Source organism: Hippopotamus amphibius, chromosome 1, assembly GCF_030028045.1.
Source record: "Hippopotamus amphibius kiboko isolate mHipAmp2 chromosome 1, mHipAmp2.hap2, whole genome shotgun sequence".
Lineage (NCBI taxonomy): Eukaryota > Metazoa > Chordata > Mammalia > Artiodactyla > Hippopotamidae > Hippopotamus > Hippopotamus amphibius.
In genome coordinates, this window is record NC_080186.1 from 102,864,448 (window position 1) to 102,888,929 (window position 24,482).

Sequence of the window (24,482 nt, forward strand, 5' to 3'; positions counted from 1 at the left end):
TGTCAGTGGAAAGGATAAGAATTTACAAATGCCCCCACCGCCCGCCAAAAAAAACCCTGAACATATCCAGAAAAATTAACAAGCCTGTTTCTAATTCCCATGATCTTCTACCTCAAATATAAGTAGGTTAAAAGGCAAACTTCATATCAAATATAATGAGTGACTATTTGTATTTTTCAGAGTTTTTTTATTCTTTGATCTTGGAAAATTAGGAATTAAAATAGAAAGGCTTTCGACTGTTCTGTGGTGTTGTTATAGTAAACCTTGATCTAGAGAATGCTTTGCAAGCAGTTCTCCATTGTGGAGAGGCTTCATTTCAGAGTCCTCACATTTTGAAATTAACAACCTTGAGATGGTATTTGTTTTCATTTTTGCACTTAATAGAGCATAACATCACATTCATTCTTTTTTCTCCTAGGGTGAGTGTAGAATTGATAAGCAGTGAATGTTTTCTTTTTAATTCAATTCAATAAACATTTATTGAACACCTGCTATGTGCCAGGCACCGGGCCAGGCATTTTGGGGGAGGCCTAGATGAGTGACCTTCAGTTTCATATACAAGGAGCTTTTAGTCTAGTGGCAAAGGAAGGAAGATACTCACATAAGCAAACACATTGCAAAATTTAGCTGATCTGGCTTTAAATGGGCTTCAGCCATTTGGTTTACATGATTAAAATCTAATATATCTCACCAAAGGAAATTGGATTCAGAATTTTTATTTTATTACCTATTCCCATGTTGGTTATCCTCCCTTCTGTCAGGCTAAATTCCTCTCTCCCTTTGGAAAATGACATGTTTCCTATAGCTGCAAGCACATCATGAACTATTCAGCAAACAGTTTATTTTATCATTATGAACCATCCTTTAAGTAGCTTAATTGTTTAGTTTTTGCTGCCATTTCTCAAGTAGGTAGCAGGCAACATCAGGCTAATGAATGAACAAACTAATGAATAAAAAGAATCCTGAACTGAGACTCAGAAAGCGTGAATTTTAATTTTATCTCAGCTACATCCCTTATAAATCCCTCTCTCCAAAGCTATTTCCCAGCTCACACTGTCTAAATTCACATAACAGGTAGATTGAAAGGAGTAGAAAACAATGTTACCCAGAGCGTCCAGGTAAACCTAGGGATGAACATATCCTGAAGGACAGATATAGGTAGAGTCAAGGCCCAAATGAGAGGCAACTGTAGCTAAATGATTTGGGATGGGGCTTTGAAGCCAGACTGCTCAGCCTTGAGTCTTGGCTATTTCACATATTAGCTATGTGATTTTGGGCAGGTAAGGTGACTTGATTTTTTCATCCGTAAAATAAGGATAATCGTAGTGTCTGCTTAATAAGTTTGTTGTGGGGGATAAAAGTGAGTTAATATTTGTTTGCACATGGACTGGCCCCTGGAACATGGTGAGGATATGCCTGGAACAGGCATATCAGATGAAACACAGTCACATGTGTGGAGGGGTGAAAACACAGTCATAGAAGGAGGGATGAAAACAGAGGACATGAAGAGGACAGAATGAGGTGGAATGACGTGAAACAAAAGAATGGGCAGAATGAAGGGAAAGTTATGTGATGGAAAAGAATATGAGACAAATGCATGGCTCAGAGAGAGGGGATGACCCCAGTGCAGAGTAGGGAAAGAAAGGAATAGTGCCTTTCTGCTTCCTGTTCTATATGATTTTGTGCAAGTCACTTGAGCTGCCTGCACCTCTGACTTTTTCTCTGCAAAACAGATGTAAAGCCGTAGAATATACTGGTTAAATACCAGAGTCACCACTGGGTGACGCATTAACCTTGGGCAAGTCATTTAACCTCTCTGGGCCTTAGTTTCAACTGTTGCAAGAGGATGCTAATAGTTTCTACCTTTTTAGGTACTTTGGGATAGGGAAGTGTGTGTTTAACTCGAGATCTCAGGATATATTTATATATGAAGACATTTTATAAACTGTGAAGGAACCCATCCCCATGAATATTAGGGAGTATTACGGCCTTCAATTTATTTACTATTTTTTGTTTCGAGAGCGTTATGGCCTAAACATTTTCTTTCTCTCCTTATCCAACTGATTTTTGAAACTAATTGAGAATCTCGGTCAGCAGAGAGATTTTATAGCTTCTATCTCTCCTCTCTGTGGGCTGACTTCCTAGCTAATTCTCTCCCTCTGGATAGCTGTAAAAGCAAGAAGTACTGCCAGGACAGCTCTTATCAAAATATTTTAGCACTTCTGCATCTGGTCCTGGCCATAAAATAGAAGTGAAGAAACACTTATGTAAAGCTTTCAGAGCTGTGAAGGAAAAAGAGAGCTCTTATTTTATTGGCTCTGGTTCATATATCTCCAGGACAGGAAGGAAAAAAATAATTTAAAGATTTAAAGCAAAAAGGCATTCAGTGAAAGAAACTTAAAGATATGACATGAGCACCAGCAACTAAGATAAACAAGAGAGGAAAAAAGAGTGACTGTTGAGTGAATTATCTTTCCCCTGGGCTCTGTTCAGCTTTGTGTACCAAGGAAACGAATGAGCTGGGCCCGTGGGAGAACACAGCCATCCATATGCTAGCAGATCAGCTTGCCACGCATCCTTCCCCCCCTTGTCCAACTGCTGTGCTGGCGGCCCACATCCATACCAGCCAGTCTCCTGGGCCCCACACTTCTTCCTCCTGGTCTCTTCTGTAGCCCAGTTCTTTCTCTCCCAGCCCCTCTCATGATCAAATAGGAAATGGGTAAGAAAGACAGCATTCATCTAATATTTATTGAGCGTCTACCATGTTCCAGACACTGAGGCAGGATCTTGGGTATGAAGAATAAGACAAAGCCCTGCACTCAGTTCCCTGAGTGATGGGAGAGACAAGTGCAATGCCGTGGCAAGAACTAGCCCCGGGGAGGGGGTGGGTGGGTGGAGGATGCCCTGGGGGCACAGATGGGGTGTTGTCACTCCCTCTGAAGGCCTGGGAAAGACAAAAAGCTTTCACTTGGCATTTCTCATATCAATTGTCTTATGTAGCCCTCATATCCGTTATGTGGGAGGCACTGTTTTTATCACTTTATACATTAGAGCACCAAAGCTGGATGTGATTAAGTCACTTCCTCAAGGTCACAAGTGACACCGAAGCCTCTGTTCTTTCTAAACATGACACCGAGGCCTCTGTTCTTTCCAGTGACCTTCTGTTGTTGGCATCAGGATGTTAATGCTGGTGAGAGTCAAAGGAAAGGAGAACAGGTAGATAGGCAACCCCAGGTGAAATTTGGGGTAACCTGTGGCAGAGAGGAAGGTGACTGGGAAAAACAAAGAAGAGTGAGGAGAGAGATTTATGAAAAAAGAGAGAGGAAAGCAAGGGTGTGCTGCAACTGCTCTCACCGACTCTCACATTCAGGAACTTTGCTAGCTGGTTGGCATACCGTTGGTAGCTTAATCTGCCAGAGTGTGAGGATTTATAGAACAGAAATCGCCAAACGTTACAAATCAGTTCTTTTTTTCCGCAAAGAAGCCAGTTTACCAGCACACCACTGGAAGGAAGGCATGAGAGAAAGTGAATGGTCATTGGAGAATTTACTGGTAAATGTCTTTGGCGGGGAAACTGAAGTCTCAAGTGATACACATTCCATCTGTTCATGTGCCTCTATTTCCAGTGATAAAGAAGAGAAAGCATGGAGTGTGTGTAAATGTTAACAGACTTGCCTTTCCTCTCTTTAACACACCGTAATAGTCAGAATTCTTTGGATTGAGAGTGACAGAAACCAAATTCAAACTATCTTGAGCAAAAAAAGGGACATTTATGTGATCAGGCCCTCCAACCGGGAAGTCCAGGAAGGAGGTGACCTCTAGGATTCCTGAGAGTTAGGAAGTGTGTCAGTTGCCACTCTAGATCTTTTTCTCTCTCTCCATTTTCAGCTTTATTCTGGGTGTTTGCCTTATTCTTTCCAATTACGCAGAGGGTTTCTATGCAGAAGAGGTGAGAGGAGGAGAAATCTAGAGTGGGTGAGGGAGGAAGTGGTCACAGATATGGTCAAGCCGGCATCATCCCTTCTTGGTGACCCCAGAGGATGGAGACAGTTTCTCCCATTCCTCATCCCACTCTTTTAGGGGACAACTGTGATAGTCGTGGTTTAAGCCGTATACCCGGTTTGGCCCAGTCACTGTGGCCAGCGGAATGGGACCCTGATTGGCTAGACCTAGGTGATGTGTGCATACCTGAGGTGAGAGAGAGTGAGGTTCTGTTTAGTAGACATACCTTGTTTGGAGTAGGTCAAATGGCTACCGTGACCAGGAGAAATGGGAAACATTCGTTAAGTAGGACACCCCCCCCCCGAATATATACGTATATATAAAATACATATATACATATTTTAGGGGATATATGTATATATATTATAGGGGATATATATATATTATAGGGGATATATATATCCCCTATACCTGCTAATCTTATTTTCAGAAGTCTTAGTGTTCTGGATCTTTAGAGTACTTAAATGAGGCCCTTATGCTACGTGGGGCAAGGACACAATAATTTGACTTCAGGATTATTTCTCTATCCACGTTGATTTCCAACCACACTTAGAACAAAATCCTAAATCCTGTAAGGCCCTGTAAAATCTGGCCCCTGCTTACATCTGCATCTCTAACTTTCTCCCCTGTTGCTCCCTAGTCACCCCGATTGTCCTTCCTTTAATCCAGTCCCGTCACCTGGGCTTTCTTTCTGTTTCTAGAGAAAGTCATGTTCATGCCCATCTCCCAATTTCTAACTGCTGTTCTTTCTGCCAAACATGCTCAGCCTGTATGGCTGACTCCTTCTCAGAACTCATGTCAAATGTCACCTTTCAGAAGGACTCACCTTAACCATCATGGGTAAACTAGGGTTTCCCCCAGCTCTAAACAATTTCTACCTCTATTCTGTCTTATTTCCTGCATATCTATCATCACCTCACATTTTCTTTTTCACTGGTGATTTGTTTCCTTGTTAAGCCACTGTCTCTCTCTACTAGAATGTAAGCTTAATCAGAGCAGGAACCACATCTGTCTTGTTCACTATGTCCCCCTGCCCTGGCACAGTGCCTCATACAGAAGAGTGCCAAATAGATACCTATGGAATGAGAAAATGAATGAAATTGCATGTGGTATGCTACTCGAACCAGCAGAATGAACTTAGGACAAGAAAAGAGGTTCAGGCCTTGTGTGGTGTTAATACAGTTTCCTTGATACAATCTCCTCCCATCCCCTGTCTTCCATCCTTATTTCTGCTCCACTTAAACTTCTCTAAAGTAAATGATGCTCACTTTCTGACAAAATCTAATGATGCCTCTTTGATTCATTTCATCTTGATCTTTCTGCTGCCCAATGACTGCCCATTGCCCAATGACTCACTTGATGTTTCTCTTTCTAATTTCAAGTTCTACAACTTGATGCTACTTTCCTTCCCTTCCTATCTCTTCTGCCCTTCCACATCTCTCCTTTGCTGGCTGCAAGTCTTCCCATTAATCCTGGACATCCATCAAATCTCAGCCTGGTTTATTTACATATTTATCATCATGTGAACACAGTTCAGTCCAAAAGAAACTTCCAGAAGCCAAAAGATTTACAGGAACCAAAGCTCAGTAAACCAAGTAAGAGCAGGAACTGGAATTCACCAGTGTTATCGACATGAACCTTTAACAAATCTTCCAGGAACTTTAATAGTGAAATAATTTATAGACAGACTAGAATAGATTTAGGAGTATTAGTAAGAGAATATCAACCTAGTCACAAAATCTGATGTCAGAAGATATGACCATAACACAAAGAAAAAAAAATCAGACATGAGGACACATATTTATACCTAAAGTTCTGCATCATGGTCTTATTCATAATAAAACACTTGTAAGGACATCCAGTATTCAAAAAAAGGGGGAAGAAATAAAGATGTCTTTAAAATCATGATTTTTTAAAGCTCTTTATTGGAATATAATTGCTTTACACTCTTGTGCCAGTTTTTGAGGTACAAAGTGAATGAGCTGTATTTATACATGTATCCCCATATCCCCTCTCTCCTGTGATTCCCTCCTACCCTCCCTATCCCAGTCCTCTAAGTCATCACCCATCATCGAGTTGATCTCCCTATGTTATGCAGCAACTTCCCACTAGCTATCTATTTTACATTTGGTAGTGTATATATGTCAAAATCATGATTTTTTAAAACATTTAATGCATGGGGAAATAATCACGTTATATTATTGAGTGAAAATGGAGGAAACAAAAAATTTAAATATATACATATATACATATATTTGATATATGTATGTATACATCTATAGCTATAGATAGAGATAGAGAGAGAAAACAATGAAGGGTAGATTTATTTATAGGTAATTTTCTTTTTAAATTAATTAATTAATTAATTTGTTTATTTATTGGCCGTATTGGGTCTTCATTGCTGTGTGCGGGCTTTTCTCTAGTTGTGGCAATCAGGGGCTACTCTTCACTGTGGTGCGCAGGCTTCTCATTGCAGTGGCTCCTCTTGTTGTGGAACATGGGCTTTAGGCAGCAGGTTTCAGTTCTTGCAGCATGTAGGCTCAGCAGCTGTGGCTCACGGGCTATAGAGCTCAGGCTCAGTAGTTATGGCGCAGGCTTAGTTGCTCTGTGACATGTGGGATTGTCCCGGACCAGGGATTGAACCCCTGTCTCCTGCACTTGCAGGTGGATTCTTAACCACTGTGCCACCAGGGAAGTCCCGATGGGTGATTTTCAATTATATTAGATGTTTTTATACTTTTAAAATATTTCCTAAGCTGTCTACAATAAGCAAGTATGATTTCATGATACCATTGATTTTTTTGATACCATTAATTTTTAAGAGAACAAATGACTTTACTTTTCTGTAAATACCTTATATACTCTTTTTGCATACATGATATATTTCACAATGTAATTCTTAAAAACTTGACTTTGGATCATTTGTGAGAACTGGTTTTATTTTTTTCCTTTTTTTAGTTTTTTTTAAAAATGAAATATACATAAAGTTCTGCAGGACCATGCCCAATGCAGAGGTCAGGGGGTTGTCAGTCCTCATGTTAACAAGGTAGAGTGAGTAACTACACTGAAGCACATGCATCAAATGTCCTGGGTGTAAGGAGGAAGCGGCGGGGAAAATACAGAGCAAACGTTTATGTTTCCGTCAGTGAAGCTTGGTCTCGTTTAACTAATGAAGGAACTTGTTTGTCAACAGTGGTTTCCTGAGTTTTGTAGGTAAGCTTCATAATGAGAAAACAACGGGAATTACAGATGATGGGATGGATATTTAAAAGATAAAAAGAGCTGATATGTAGAAAATGAGACGTTGATTCATAAGTTGAAATGCATAATTTAATTATTAGAGATAATCAGTAAATCTGCATCCGCTAATGGAATAAAATACAAATTACGTAGTCAGCACAATTCAGTACTTACAAGCTATGAGGATAATTCAAAACAATAAAGAACAGCTGTGTAGTTAATTGACCGTTTCCATTTTTTATTAATTGGAGAACTATATGGCAATCATTTAAATGGAAGAGAACCGTATACGGTGGATAATACATTTGACCATTCCAGACACTTTCTTCAGGGAAATATTTATTTTCATTCTGTTATCAGATTATTTTTATTGTTGGGACTTTTAATGTTAAAAGTTCAAGCAGTACATCACACCTCTGGGCCTCATTTCCTCATCAGAAAAATAAGGGTGTGGGAACACTGGTTCTAATACTTCCTTCTGTGGCAGTGGGACTACAGGACTTCACAAAGGTTTTCTCCCATTTCATGGAAGTTGATGCTACAGAAGAGTGGGATTATCATTCATGTCTTTGGAGTTCTAATTTTTCTTAATCAAGCAGCCTTAGTGATCTTATTGGTAAGCTTTATAATAAGCACATATTGTACACTTGAACTTATAAAAGAAATTACTCGGATGTTTTAAAATTGTTTTACTTATTGGGTAGAGTTCCACGTAAGATTTTGTTGGGGGAAAACATGGCTTTACTATTTAACAACAACAGCAAAAAGTGTGAAAACTTATGAGCTAGAGGAGCTTAAAGCTGTGCTCAGCTTAGACTCTGAGATTATACACAAGCAGCATCCCACCCTTCTGATTTCAAAAAGTGTTAGATCCAGGCCTTGCCCTAACCTACCTCATCACCTTGAACTAACACCCTTGCAGGACCCAGGACCCATTCCCTGCACTACTTTTCATTTTAGAAAAATCACTCAAACCATCTAATGGTCTCTTTACACTTTTAAAACTGTCACCCAAGGGAAGCAGTTCATGTTATACCATTAAATGAAAAAGCAGGCTACAAAGACATATGAATACTTTCTTCCCACTTAATAAAATACATAGCTGAATCTAGATAGATAAATGCTAAATAAATATAGGTAATATTACTTTTTACAGATCTTACCATGCACATCACTGTTGGAAGCACTTTGTGTGTGTTAACTCACGTTTTGCCCTCACTCTATGAGGTAGATCATATTACTGTCATTATCACTTTACAGATGAGGAAACTGACACACAGCAACTAATTACATTACCTACCCGAGGTTATACAAATGCATAGAAAGAAATTTCTAGAAGTATTTTTTCCCAAAATTGTAAGACTATGGGTAATGTTTGTACTTTTGCCTGTGTGTAATTTCTAAAAAAGACTTTGTATTACTTATGGAAGAAAAGGAGAGGAGCTCTTTCCACCATCTTTCCTTGCTGCCATCAGGGTGTGCATGAATGTCCTGGCTGATGCTCTCAAGAGTATCAACAATGCTGAAAAGAGAGGTAAGCGCCAGGTTCTTATTAGGCTGTGCTCCAAAGTCACGTCAATTTTCTAACTGTGATGATGAAGCGTGGTTACACTGGCGAATTTAAAATCCTCGATGATCACAGGGCTGAGAAAATTGTTGCGAACCTCACTGGCCGACTAAATAAATGTGGAGTGATCAGCCCCAGGTTTGAGGTGCAACTCAAAGATCTAGAAAAATGGCAGAATAACCTGCTCCCATCCCCTCAGTTTGGTTTCATTGTACTGACAACCTCAGCTGGCATCATGGACCATGAAGAAGCAAGATGAAAACACACAGGAGGGAAAATCCTTGGATTCTTTTTCTAGGGATGTAGTACATACCTGCAAACAAAATGCCTCAAAGGAAAGAAAAAGAAAAGAAAAAAAAAGAAAAAAAAAAAAAAGAAAAGGAGAGGATGTCGGAGTCCCCATGCTCATTTTTCCTGGAGAAGCTCTTATTTGGAGTCTGAGTGATGGAAGAGGCCCTGAGATCACAGACCCTGCTCTATTTGGGAACGGGGCAATGATCCATTAGGATTTGCAGACAGCCCTTTGTTCTGCATAGTACAGGGTGGTAGCAATTTTTATTTAGTTGGCAGGAAGTGGTTATGATAAAATGTCCTTGGAGAGAAAACTTGCTCTTACAGGCTGTCTCCCTTTTACTAAGAGTGAGTCTTCAACCTGCCTTACCAGGCTGTCAGTGCCAGCCCCAGATAAGCCAGGCTTGCAGAAATTATGTCTTCATCCACTTGGCTCCATGAGAACCGGGGATCTGGCGCCAGCTTGCACCAGAATTATGTTGAACTGCTTATTTTTAAATTGTATTTATCTGCTTTAAGTCTCTGTGTTTAATTTCCCCAATGAGACTGTGGACTCTTAGATGTCACTGATGCTCTGGGAAATACTTCCTTATTTTTCCCAGAATGCATTAAGCACAGAAAGTGATGAATGGTAGTTGAATGATGTAGAATCATATACATATATATATATACATATATACATACATATATACATATATATGTATATATATACATATATATGCAATTTGGAATGTTTATTTTCTGTTTTAAACCAATGGGCAGCACATTGATAAGTAAGGTAATATCCCATTCAAAAAAGATCACTTGGAAATGTGTTCTAAAAAACACCACCACCACAAAGCCCTGGTTGGACTTACTGAGTTATGCCAGGTCACACTGTGGTGCTGTCAGCTACCCAACTGCAAAGGTGGACCCCTCTAATGCATGCTCAATGAACAAGGAACAGAAAGGTGTTCTCCTCTTCCTTTCCTCTTCTTCCCTTCCCCTTTCTGAATAATTCAGTCCAAAACCCCATCCTATGGGGCAAAGCATGGTAGACATCACTTCAGATGAGTAGCCTGTTGTTGGATGTCAGAACTCAAGTAGGATCAGAAGAGCTCTATTCATGGAAAGGAGCATCCAGCGTACCAGGGAGTTGAGTGAATAAATAAATATACTAAAAATAACGAGGGCCAAGTTTCTCACTGTCGTATAAGAGACTTAAAAAAAAGGTAAAGGGGGAAGAGAATAAACACTGTGGTGTTGAATTGACATTGGAGGTAGTGTAAACTCACAGATTTCAATAAATATACAGAGATATGGATATCAAATTACATGTGTATACTCATATACATATATGTGTATATATACTTATATATATACTTATCCCTTACCTAAATATTTTTCTGACTTTTTTATATTTTCAATTCCACGTTTGCTTCATCTGGGATTAATTCTTGAGTACAGTGTGAGATGGGGTGCCATATTTTTTGACCACCTAGCCAGTCAATTTCACCAACGCTATTTATTGAATAATTCATCTTTCCTCATTGATCTGAGATACTTCCATTTCTATACTTTATGTTGACTGTAAACATCCTAGAAAAGCAACTTTGATCATCTCATTAATGATGGAGGAATGCTGACACATCTCTACTTCTTCTGTGCTGACATCTTCTTGGGTATCAATGGCCTATTTCCAACTGAGTGTCCAGAAGACATCCTTAAATTCAGCACTTCCCAGAGTAAACTGACCCTTGTCCTCATGTATTCCTGACCTCAGGAAACAACATCACGTACTGTCCAGCAGACTCTCAACTATCTCTGACTCTGCACACCTTACTCACTTTTTATCTCCTCCTCCTTTCCCTTTCCTTGGCAACTCTTGAATTTAGACCATCAGGACTTCTCCCCTGAGCTATTACAACAGTTTTTAAATGCTTACCCCTTCTAATTCATCCTCTGCACTGATTTCTGAATAATGAGTACAAATAATGAATAAGTAAAACATAATAATAATAATCTGAGCCTGTCCCTATGACTCGGCCACTCAAAAACCTTCACGTTTGTGCACTTTTTTTTTTAAGCTCTTTATTGGAATATAATGCTTTACATTCTTATACCAGTTTTTGAGGTACACCAAAATGAATCAGCTGTATTTATACATATATCCCCATATCCCCTCCCTTCCATGACTCCCTCCCACCCTCCCTGTCCTGGCCCTCTAAGGCATCACCCACCATTGAGTTAATCTCCCTTTGTTATACAGCAACTTCCCACTAGCTATCTATTTTACAGCTGGTAGTGTAAATATGTCTATGCTACTCTCTCACTTCATCCCAGCTTCCCCTTCTCTCCCCACCCCCCCAACCCTGTGTCCTCCAGTCCATTCTCTGCATTTGCATCCTTATTCTTGCCCTGTCACTGGGTTCATCAGTACCTTTCTTTTTTTTAGATTCTGTATATATGAGTTAGCATACAACATTTGTTCTTCTCTTTCTGGCTTACTTCACTCTGTATGACAGACTCTAGGTCTCTCCACCTAACTACAAATAATTCAATTTCATTCTTTTTTATGGCTGAGTAATATTCCATTGTGCCCCATCTTCTTTATCCATTCATCTGTTGATGGGCATTTAGGTTGCTTCCATGTCCTGGCTATTGTAAATAGTGCTGCAATGAACATTATAGTGCATGTTTCTTTTTTGGATTATGGTTTTCTCTGGGTATATGCCCAGTAGTGGGATTACTGGATCATATGGTAGTTCTATTTTTAACTTTTTAAGGAACCTCCATACTGTTTTCTGTAGTGGCTGTACCAACTTACATTCCCACCAACAGTGCAGGAGAGTTCACTTCTCTCCACACCCTCTCCAACATTTATTGTTTCTAGATTTTTTGATGATGGCCATTTTGACTGGTGTGTGCACTTTTTTTATCTTTTAATTTTAAAAAAATTTTTAAGCTTTTTATTGGTGTGTAATTACCTTACACTGTTGTGTCAGTTTTTGCCATACAACAAAGTGAATCAGCTGTATTTATACGTATATCCCCATATCCCCTCCCTCCCGCAACTCCTTCACACCCTCCCTATCCCAGCCCTCTAAGTCATCACCCATCATCAAGTTGATCTCCCTGTGTTATGCAGCAGCTTCCCACTAGCTAGCTATTTTACATTTGGTGGTGTATATATGTCAATGCTACTCTGTCACTTTGTCCTGGCTTCCCCTTCACGCCCGCCCCCCTTGACCCCCCCCACCCCAGTGTCCTCAAGTCCATACTCTACATCTGCATCTTTATTCTTGTCCTGTCACTGGGTTCATCAGTACCATTTTTTAGATTCCATATATATGAGTTAGCATACGGTATTTGTTTTTCTCTTTCTGGCTTACTTCACTCTGTATGACAGGCTTTTGGTCTTAAGCACCACAGTGCAACACTCAAGGCTGCCATGATTGACCTGCCAGACACTCTTTCTTCTACCTGATTTGCACTCTCATTACTCATACTAAGCTCTGGTCCTGGAATATGCCAAACACTTACCTCATTTTGTTCTCCCCCCCCCCCCCACCCCAGCCTGGAAAATCAAACCTCTTAAAAAAAAATCTGTTTTCTTTTAAGGTCCAGCTTAAGCACCGCGCTCTTCCATGAAGTATCCCTAATCCTCCATTCGAAATTCATTACTTCCCACTTGCCTCCAAAGCACTTCGTTTGTGTTTATGTGATACTATGCATTTCATTATGCCTCATATGTAAGTGCAATACACCTTAATGTTCAGATCCAGATTCTAACCCCTGAAGGCAGGACCACATTTTTGTTACGTCTGACCTCCACGTATAGCTAACAGTTTTACCCCACTTACTTTGGCAGCTCCTGAATTATTCTAATGCCTTCCTTCCTTCATTCATTCAATACTGATTTAATAAGTGGCAATTGCACACCAAGCACTATTCCAGCACTGGGGATGTTGTGATTCACAGGCCAAGTTCTTTCCCTGTGGAACTTGCATCACACAAGGATTGATATTTTATCCAACCATGACTCTATGATATAGGGGCTATTATTCTCCCCCTTTAAATTATTCCTCAAGAATAGCCATGTACTTGATGAGTGGCAGAATTGGATTTAAAACTCAGGTCTGTGTGGTACCACTTGCCCCTAGCATCATAACTTGCTGAAATATTTGGGGAACCAAAAAGGTGAAGTTTGGTACCTGAAGAGGATTAAATAAGATGCCTCTTTAGGCACTGAGCTTAGAGGAAAACAATTATGTATTACTGTTGAAAAAGCCATGACCCCCTTTGCCATCTCTACATGCTCAGGAAGCAATGAGAAACTGAGTCTTACATCCAAATTGTATCTTTGTTCTGAGGGCCCACTTTGCTTTATTGCAGAAAACTGAACAGAAAGAAATTCTCAGGGGCTTCCCTAGTGGCGCAGTGGTTAAGAATCCGCCTGCCAATGCAAAGGACACAGGTCAATCCCTGGGCTGGGAAGAACCCACATGCTGTGGAGCAACTAAGCCCTTGTGCCACAACCACTGAGCCTGCGCTCGAGAGCCCGTGAGCTACAAGAAGAGAAGCCACCGCAATGAGAAGCCCACTCACTGCAACGAAGAGTAGCCCCCCCACCGCAATTAGAGAAAGCCCGCTTGCAGCAACAAAGACTCAACGCAGCCAATAAAATAAATAAATAAATAAATAAATAAATAATAAATAAATAAATTATAAAAAGAAAAATTCTCATTTATCGAGGTAGAGGCATCTACATACTTTACACTTAAAATCTTTACAAGAACGCTGCAAGGTAGATAATGTTGTCTTAATTTTTATAGGTATGGAAACAGATCAAGGGGGGAGCATTTAAACAACTGTCCACAATCACATAGCTGTTTCTGGCATTATGTTTTAAATACAACCTTTACAAATGTATATACAGAGCTTGTATACATTGAATCATATTAAAATGTACATGGAGAAGTTTGCTATTTAAAGGACTTCTTTAAAAGGCAGATTATTCAATAAATGGTCATTGGATTTACTGATTTGCCATTTTGGGTGGCTGGGACAAGTGAAACTGGGTCCTTATCTTACTTCTTTTACCAAAATAAGTTCCAGATGGATCAAAGATATGCATGTAAAACATAAAATAACAGATATCCTATAAGAACACATGGATGCATATTTTCGTGGTTTTAGAATGGGCAAGACTTGAAAAAATATAACACAAAATCCAGGAGTTATAGAGGAAAAACTGACACATTTGATTACATGAAAATTAGAGTTTTACATAGCAAACTTCAGTCCCTTAAAAAGAAAGCAAAACATAGACCTCATCAAAGAACTACACTGGAGTTTGGAGCCAAAACCTACTAGTAATACAGTGCTGCATGGCCTGGCATGTCTCTGCACATCAGTCTTGCTTGATAACCTCAAGTGACAGTAGACAGCTGATCAAAACCAGAACTAGAGTCAGTATGCTACATCCTGAATTTTTGTTTCCTCCCAGTCACAAGTTGCAACCAATTCACAATTTACTACTTGGGGGACCTTAATAGAGGAAAGTATGTGATGTGCTGTCTGAGGCTTCGGAAATGGAAAGAATGGATGTGGGAGTGAAACATGTGGCCCATTTGACCGTCAAGGCTGATTTGATGGATTTGAGTGACCAGATCCTTAGAGCTCCCTGTCACTCCTTCCTGAAGTTTGGTCTCAGTCATAGAAGAGGGAAGAACAGCAAGAATGAAAAAGCAGGTGATAGTTATTTGATTCCTGGTGTAACTGGATTTTCTGCACAAGGTACTACTTTGCTATTGTTTTTTTAATTGAAGTATAGTTGATTTACAAAGTTGTGCTAGTTTCAGGTGTACAGCAAAGTGATTTCATTATATATATATATATATATATTTATTTTTTATATGTATATTCATTATATATATAATCTTTTTCAGATTCTTTTCTATTATAGATTATTACAAGATACTGAGTACAGTTCTCTGTGCTATACAGTAGGTCCTTATTGGCTACCTATTTTATATATAGTAGTGTGCACATGTTAATCTCAAACTCCCAATTTATCATCCCCCCTGCCCCCCTTTGGTAACCATTTGTTTTCTATGTCTTTGAGTCTATCTCTGCTTTGTAAATTAGTTCATCTGTATCATTTTTTTAGATTTCGCATAAGTGATATCATATGATATTTTAAATAGATACCTTGTTGAAGGTAAGCTATGACTGAATTTGTGACTTTCCTTGGGACAATTAGAATTTATTGATTTAGAAAACTTTTTTTAAAATTGATTTTTTATTGTAGTATGGTTGCATTATGTTGTTTCTACCACACAGCAAAGTGAAGCGGCTATGCATATACATATACCCCCTCTTTTTTGGATTTCCTTCGCATTTAGGTCACCATAGAGCACTGAGTAGAATTCCCTGTGCTATACAGTAGCTTCTCATTAGTTATCTATTTTATACATAGTATCAATATTGTATGTATGTCAATCCCAATCTCCCTTCCTCCCACTCCTCCCATTCTCCCTTGGTATCTGCACATTTGTTCTCTACATCTGTGTCTCTATTTCTGCTTTGCAAATAAGATCATCTATACCATTTTTCTAGATTCCACGTGATAAATGGAATATTTATAAATGGAATGGAATATTTCCTGCCGTATCAATAAACAAAGGATGTCAGAGTCAACAATTGCAGCCCTCCAACGTGAGCTAGTGAGTTGAGAAAACTCAGGGCTGAAAAGAATACCTGCCATCTAGCAGCCACATCAGACTTCAGCCATTCCCAGTGGTGAGCCCTGAGGAAACTCAGGGTGTGAAAATACAGGCCCCAGATAGCCGAGGTGCGTATCAAAAGAATGATATCCGTGAGCTCAGAGCTTGCATCTTCCCATACACAGAAAAGTGCTGATTTCCTTAACTGAGATATCTGGTTTTCTCTAATTAACAATAATCTTTTGATGTTCCTGACTACCTTTCCTTTGTTGCAAAACTCTTACATATCCTGGCTCCTCCCCTCGCCTCCTCAGAACAGTTTCTCAGAGTTATCTGAAATGCTGTCTCCCCGGCTGTAGTCCTCATTTTGCCACAAATAAAATTTAACTCGCAGCTCTCACGTAATGCATATATTTTATTAAAGTCACCACACATATACATTAATATATATTTGTTTTTCTTTTCCTGACTTACTTCACTCTGTATGACAGGTTCATCCATGTGTCCACAAATGACCCAATTTCATTCCTTTTTATGGCTAAGTAATATTCCATTGTATATATGTACCATTCTTTATCCATTCCTCTGTCGATGGACATTTAGGTTGCTTCCATGTCCTGGCTGTTGTAAATAGTGCTGCAATGAACATTGGAGTGCATGTGTCTTTTTGAATTATGGTTTCATCTGGGCATATGCGTGCTAGTGGGATTGCTGGGTCATATGGTAGTTCTATTTTTAGTTTTTCAAGGAACCTCCATACTGTTCTCCGTAGTGGCTGTATCAATTTACATTCCCACCAACAGTGCAGGAGGGTTCCGTTTTCTCCACACCCTCTCCAGCATTTGCTGTTTGTAGATTTTTTTGATGATGGCCATTCTGATCGGTGTGAGGTGATACCTCATTGTCATTTTGATTTGCATTTCTCTAATGATTAGTGATGTTGAGCATCTTTTCATGTGTTTGTTGGCCATTAATTTGTAAACCTTTAGGAACTCAGGGGGTTTTAGGGGAATTTCTGTGTTTGTGTCCATTTGTATTGGCAAAATGCATATCCTCTATTCAGCTGTTTCTTAAGCACGACAAACCTGAGCTTATTGGGGATGAGCAATAGGCTTTTTTTCGGGTATAGCTATGCTTTTGCTCTTCACAGTCATTTCAGTTATCTTCTCATGAGACTGTTTGAATAGTGCTGAAGCTTCAGAATAGGAAGATAGGTGTTTAGGGAAGCCATTGACCCATCCTTGTCTAGTCACTTTTGCTATGTGACAGAACCTCAGTGGGTGTGGTGTGTGTGGGGTGTGTGTGTGTCTGTGTGTGTGAGAGAGTTTGAAGAGCAGCAGAGCAGCGGGATCAAAGGGCAGTAACACGTTGGGGCCCAGGCAGTTTTGTGGTGGGATACCCTTCACCGAGCACGACCCTGGGAAGCTGGCTGAGGGAATCGTCTCCTTCCCACATCAGAAAAGATGACTGAGCTGTCACAGAACCCTGAGAATGCGACACAAGATAAGGAAGAGATGACAAGAGTAAGGTGGGTCATCACACCTGGAACCTTGAATAAGAAGGCAAGAGAGAGAGATTCTCTCTCTCTAAGCACGTGTTATCAAGGTGGGCAGAGTCTGGGTACCAGCTTCATTAGCAAGTCAGGGAGGATGTGTACAAAACTCGCAGGAATTAATGGACACTGTTAAAGAATAAAACCCAGGAAAGACTGGACTTAGGGCAAATCAGCCAGGAGAGGGGCTGAGGGCAGAAAGAGTGTGCTCTGAGTCACTGCAACTTGGGTATAAATGTCCATGAAGCCTCACAAAGTCTGAATAATGTTACATTTTAGGGTTCCTTCCAGGGTTTTATGAATCCTAATGCTGTACGTGCATATAACAAGAACTAATTCTTCCTTCTAAGAACTAAAGTGAATTGGTATTTGGAAATGGCAGCATGCAGGAGGCCTAAATAGGTGTGGATTCTCAGTAGTGTTGAAGTTGAAATTAAAAACACCTGACAGTCTTCTTTGATGATCCTGGAAAGGAAAAGGTATTTGGCAAGTCTTTCAGAAAGGAAGAGAAAGCAAATGCAGCCTTGCTACAGCTTAATTATTTTGCATCACTTGGAAAGATCAGTACTGGAAAGTAGTCTTTCAGCCCTGTCCTCTCTACCTTGGATACTGGATTTCTGTAGAGATAGAACTTCATCCTGAATCAAGACAGGCAGTGAACGTCAGACATGACCAGAGTCTTTGGATAAAAGATCACCTAGTGAATTTAAAACCTAAGCAGCACACCTGCAGCCCATACGCACATATAAGCTCATGTTCTGGGACATATGGTGGTAGAATCCATGGGGGATAGGGGCAAAATGTAGGGTGTACCTCAAGAGTATCACCAGAGCACTGGGGGAAAAAAACATTAAACTCGGGCTAGGGAAAACCACTTAAGACACTACAAAAAAGGCAGGTATCAGAAGTGAAATAATAACAGCACCAAGTACAACTATGACCATAGCTCAAGTTTTCTGATTACTTACTAAGCGTCAGGCATTGTGCAAAGCACTTTACAAGCATTACCTCAGTTAGGAAATTGAGGGACGTTAATGGAGAGTGTTAGAAGCTTGACATTTGGGGTCATAGATATCTTGAGTCATATGGTACTTCAGTAAGAGTGCCTGATGTTTCAGAACTTGAGCGGGTATTTGGAAGTGTTATCAACTGTAGAGTTACACAGGCAAAATTGCTAAATCATCAGTGAGCCAGGAAGGAAAAAAAAGCTTAGTTATTAAAATTGGAGACACTATGAAAGGTAATGAAGAATATGTAGATCAGGCTCTCTGTGAATAAGTAATTATTGGGGCTGCCTTGAGAAGACTACATCAATCAAAACTCCAGCTGTCAGTCTAAGAACAGGCTCCAAATTCCCTCCAGCTGCCAAGACTAAGGACAGGAAGAAAGGGGTTACCCAAACCAACTGGGACAGCCACTGAACTGCCAGGAAGGCAAAGTCCTGACCTTAAATCTAGGGCTTCTGAGAAGACTTATAGGTGGCCTCTTGCCAGTCACGAGGCTCAGTCTCAGAAAATTGTGAGGCGCAGTGCCCAGAAAACTGTGAAACAGAATTGTCCTTTGATGGGTTATTGGTGTAGGGAGTGAGGCTACGTGCAAAACGACGGTGATCAGGAAGAAAACCCTTCTTTAGTGTTCCCAAGGTAAAAGCATCATAGAGAGTCAGACACGGCAAAGCAGCTAAAATGTGAATTGGTCCTACCCCTCACAATAACAGTCATGAGGCGTGCAGAGATCTGAGGATGTCAGAGTGGACGCAAAGGGAACAAGGAGGGATTTGGCATCAAGTGGTGCAGGACAGTGGGTCACAAGCAACTGCTACCTTGCCATCACTCCACGACCTACACCGGAGCCACCTCCTTTTACAAGAATTGGGTGGATCAGGATTATGTGGTTTTAGCATAAAGGTTTGACCCATACCCACTTTGGAACTGTGAGTGCAAGGCTTGAATTTTTCTGAAGGAAAGGAAGAGATGCATGTGGATGGCAGTGTCTCTGTGCCCGAAAGAAGACGGTGGGACAAGGAGCAGCTGCATCAAAGTAAACCTGCTGCGGTTTACTCGGAGGGCTTGCTCCACACTGGGCAGCAGGCTGGAACACAGAGCCGGAAGTTCTCCTCCAACCCCTGCAGAGTGAAGCCCACTGAGACGGGCTCAGGAGGAGCCCAAGGCCTCTGCTCTTGAAGATGTTCCAACTGGATCCCCAAGAATAAACTTAAAAATCTTAGAAAGTTTCACTACTGGGTGAAAAGAGAGGTTGAGGAGAATATTACCTAAGACCAAAGTTTTTCTTTCCATAAATGAGACTGAGTGGCCTTCAGGGAAAACCGCATAAAAGAGAGCAGCGTGACCCTCTTCCCTTTAGAGAAAAGTTTGCAAAGATTGCGCTGCTTGGGATTAGTGAGATCGCCTTGAAGAATTCTTAATAAATATCAAAGTCTTGAAGTCCCATGGCTTATATTCTTCCTCATGGCAGAAGAGGAAAGATGGGGTTAAAAAAAATTATTGATTTTAGCACTCTGAATAGATTAATTAATCCAGACCACTGTCCAGAATACTTGCCCTAGACTGCCTACTGGAACATCAGTGATTTTCAGTGTCTATTTGAAAAGAAGCTTGTCAAACCCCTATGACTGAAGGGAATTATAAGAGACCATGACATAACTGGTATATAATTTCAATTGGAGAAATTCGGAAGTAGAATGACTTATGTCTAGACGTGGATGTCATTAACAAGCATGTTTTGAAAACTAACATATGATACTGTAAAGCAATAAGAAAATAACAAATGTTGATGGAGCGATTCTAAGCTATTATCTCCCAAACTTTAGCCATTCCCATGCTACCCCCCTCCACATTTTTACCATTTCTTTGTGCTTCCTTCACTTAATGTTTTTCTTTAAACCAATATGCACTTTAAACTTACATATACTCTTTTAAAGAAGAGACTTTATATCATGACTTTAAAAAAACAAAACACTTGCCATAAATAGGAAGTAACAATAAAACAAGTATTTATGTAATAAAAACCAAAACAATGCAAAGAAAACTAGCTATACACTATTGCATGCCAAAGGCTCTCAGCCTGAGGCCTGCTCTCTCTTTTAAAAGGGAGATTAGGAAATGATACTTGTACAAGGACCAAATGGAAACTTTTTCCTTGAAGTAATCAGCAGGACTGAGAGCAAATTGGAAAGAAAATAAGTTTCTCACTGTGTGATTCAATGTCGTTTAATGTCAGCGTCTGGGTACGACTGATAATTGTCTCCAGTGCCACTTAAGCCCAAATCACAGTTTGTGTGCTGTGTACTTTGGGAAACACAGTCCTTGACGGTCCCAAGATGATGTAAACCTCATCCACCTTGAATGGAACAGAAATAAGATGGGGAATAAGAGAAAGAAGGTATAAAAAAAGTCTAGAAAGCAGATTAGGAAAATTATGAAGCAAAAACAAAGCAGGAGCAAAAAATGAACAAGCATAAGGCAAGATAAAAAGAAGCTGAGAGGATAAACTTATTTCAATGTAAAACAAAGACAGCCAACAAAAGGAAGCAGCGAAGCTCTTTAAAGACTGAAAGTGGCTACAAAGTGACAGCACATCCCACCAACATCCAACCAAGATAAGCAGGGGCAGAAACTACCCAAACGAGCATATGGATTAACTCTGGAGGCCACATCAACTGTCATTAATTGCCCTCTTTTGAGGGGGAACAGAGGTGGTGTGGGCAAGATGGACCACAGACCCCTCTGACTGACCACTGTTTTTTGTGGTTTTTGTTTTTTGTTTTTCAGGCATGCTGCATGGCTTGCAGGATCTTAGTTCCCTAACCAGGGATCAAACCTGGGCCCCAGGAGTAAAAGCACCGAGTCCTAGCCGCTGGACCGCCAGGGAATTCCCTGACCACCGTTACATCATGACAGGAGGGAACTAGCTGGCTCAAGTAACGTGATCCACCAGCAAGTCAGGTATTTCAGCCGCTTCAAAACAAGCACATTCTTCATCCCTCTCCCCCTCTCCCCACCTCCCCCCAGGGAAAAACTGGAATTTGTCCAACTGAGTCTTACTTCTCAGATAGCTGTTTTGCATGTGGAAGGTGAATCCCTCATCACTTAATTTGTTTTTCTAGACGGTAATAAAATTTAATTTATCACTGGTAGGCTCAATGGCCAGAGAGAGTGATAAAACTCCAAACCCAAAGCACTGGTATTCAGTACCCTTAGCTCTTCCACTATGTAATCTGGTTCACAGCAAAGCGAAGATGGGTCACCTGGGACTCCTATAGTTACCCTTTATGGCTCGGAAAATGATTTCTAATGATTGGGGCAGGGTAAATAAATAGAAGGCCAATAAAATTCAGGGTACGAGATATGTTTCTATCACAACAGAAGCTACACATATGCTAACTAACATAAAACTGTGTTTTGTTGCTTTAAAAATTCCATCTGGTTTATAACAGTGACTCAACATAATAACGGTACATATGTAATAATATACTTAATGTATACATAGTATAAGAAGATGTAAATATATATACGTATTTTTTAAAGCTTCGAAATGGTGTTTCTCAAGTACTGTTCCAAATGTGATTTTCTGAATTTTTAAAGTTCCCTCCGATTTTGGTTTGTCCTCACATTGACAGAATGAGGCAGAATGTTAAGACTTCCTAGATTTTAACGTAAAATTTAAAAACATAGTAGTTTACATTTATGCAGTGCATTGCGGTTTACAGAGTGTTTTCTGCACTGGTCTTCCCTGTGACCCTGTGAGGCAGGTAGACTGTACAGAGGAGTTAACTGGTCCAACAAGGTTAAGTGACTTACTCAAGCCCACACAGCCAGTAAATGAAGCTGCCATTCAAAATGAACATGGGTTGAAGCTGGTGTGTTGCCAGGGGAGAGAGGCTGTCTGTCTCTTCAGGGACCTCACAGGTGGCCTTACTCCATGAGTCAGCAAGTTGCAAGATCTATCCTTAGCTTGTCAATGTATCAGAACTCCGCTCTCAAAGTCAACTGAAGCACCTGGACCAAACCCATAAGGGACCAAAATCCACCCCAAAAGGCTGGTCTATTTTAGTGAGAAATGTTACTTGCATGGGAACCAAATAGAACGCAGGTGCTGGTGCACTGTAGTACCCTCTCCCTGTGGCCAGTCACGTGGGATGACAAACTGCAATCGTGGGGTTCAGTGATAGGCATGAAGGGAGGGAAGGATGCTGAGAAGCGGGCAAAGAGAAATGTACTCACAGATACTGATACGGTGTGCCTACCATATATTCAAATTCCATTATTACCAGCATTTCTTATCATCAACTGTCCCATTCTAGAAAGGGGAAAATTTAGGCACAAACGGGTTAATTAACTTGCCCAAAGTCACACAACTGCTATGAGAGACAGGATTCAAACCCAGGTCTGCCTGCCCTCAAGACTCTCGGACCATCTAGATGGGTGGTAGTGATGATAAGGATGGTGGTGAGGGTGGAGGAGGAAGAGGAGGGAGAGGAGGTGAGGGAAGAATGAGAAAGGAGGTGAGGGGGAGGAAAATGGGGAGAAGGGGGAGAGGAAGGAGGGAGTGGAGGAAGAGAGAGAGAGAGGATCAAGGAAGAAAGGAGGGGCTTACCTGGTGGCACAGTGGTTAAGAATCTGCCTGCCAATGCAGCAGACACAGGTTCGATCGCTGGTCCAGGCTTATCCCACATGCCGTGTAGAAACTAAGCCCGTGTGCCACAACTACTCAGCCCACGCACAACTACTGAAGCCCGCATGCGTAGAGCCTGTGCTTCACAACAAGAGAAGCCACTACAATGAGAACCCTGCACGCTACAATGAAGAGTAGCCCCCGCTCTTCACAACTACAGAAAGCCCATACACAGCAACAAAGACACAAAGCAGCCAATAAATAAATAAAGTTAATGTAAGTTACAGTAATCAAAAAAAAAAAAAGAAAAGAAAAGAAAAAAAGAAAGATAGGAAAGGGGAGGAGGAAGAGACGGAGGGGAAGCGAGGGAGGGCCAGGAATAGCCTCTAACTGAAGTAAATCTCAACATTTCCAGGGGCACCTCACAGTAGCCCAAGTGAGAGCCATCAGCAGGACAGGATTGAGAGAGTACTGCTCTGCTCTGTCTAGGGAGCAAAGCTGTTCTTCTGGGGGCAGGGGTGGCTGAGGGGGTCAGGGGGACAGCCAGGCAAGCATTGCAGCAGGTAGTGCCAGTATGTAGACCGTCCTCCTATTTGGAGAGAAGACTGGACTAATCAGCCATTTGGGGATTTGTAGAACAACCAATCACAAGAAGAAAATTGTAGCCATATTCCATAGATGGGACTGCACTGTATCACTAGACCACTGATTTGGGATCCTGGTCTCACTGTTTATTTTCTAACTCAAATACCTAACCACTTAAACTCTCTGAGCCTCAGTTTTCCCATCTGTAAAATGGAACTAAAACTACTTGCCTGACTTTCCTTACTGTACCTAGCATTTCAGAAACACTTACCAGGTGCCAGCACTATGCTCAGTGCTCTCTCTACAGACACCACTGTTTTTAATACTTACAACAATCTTGTGATTCATAAAATAAATTATGATTTACTTGTTTTATAAATGATTAAAATGAGGCTTGGCAAGACCACGTATGTTATCTGAGGTAAGATTAGGGTAGCTTTGTTATAAAACCATCTCAGAGATTTAGCCTAAAAGTTTTTTGACTCAAAGAGTAACTTTAAAAAATGTTCTAGTCCATGGGACCACTGGAACCTCATGAGAAGTAAAGCATTTGTTTGATTTTACTTCGAGGTGCCGCCTCTCCAGGTGGTGTTCTCATATGGAGCCCGAAGCACCTGATCTGAATTACAGCGTAAAAAAGTGGGGAAAGTACTTCTCCTAGAGCAGATTGGGGCCCACAAGCTTCCAATGAGTAGGTCTCTCTATGGGTAAAACCCCCATGTTAAGGGCCAGGTTGATTCCCTTTGAGCCTCAGCTTCTTGACCACAGCATCTGTGAATTTTTTTTAATAGGACTTCTCATGCAAAGCAGAAGACATTTAAATGATACCCTCCAAGATGTATAGCCCTCTTTAGAGGTGCCCTTTGGTAGTGGAGCAGGTCTGCCAGACAAGTGGCTCAGGATT

At 40.7% G+C, this 24,482-nt stretch overlaps 1 pseudogene; it reads left to right on the plus strand.

The window, feature by feature from the left end:
• The first annotated feature begins 8,724 nt into the window (after positions 1-8,724).
• On the plus strand, positions 8,725-9,107 carry LOC130860316 (40S ribosomal protein S15a-like; annotated as a pseudogene).
• The last annotated feature ends 15,375 nt before the right edge of the window (positions 9,108-24,482 follow it).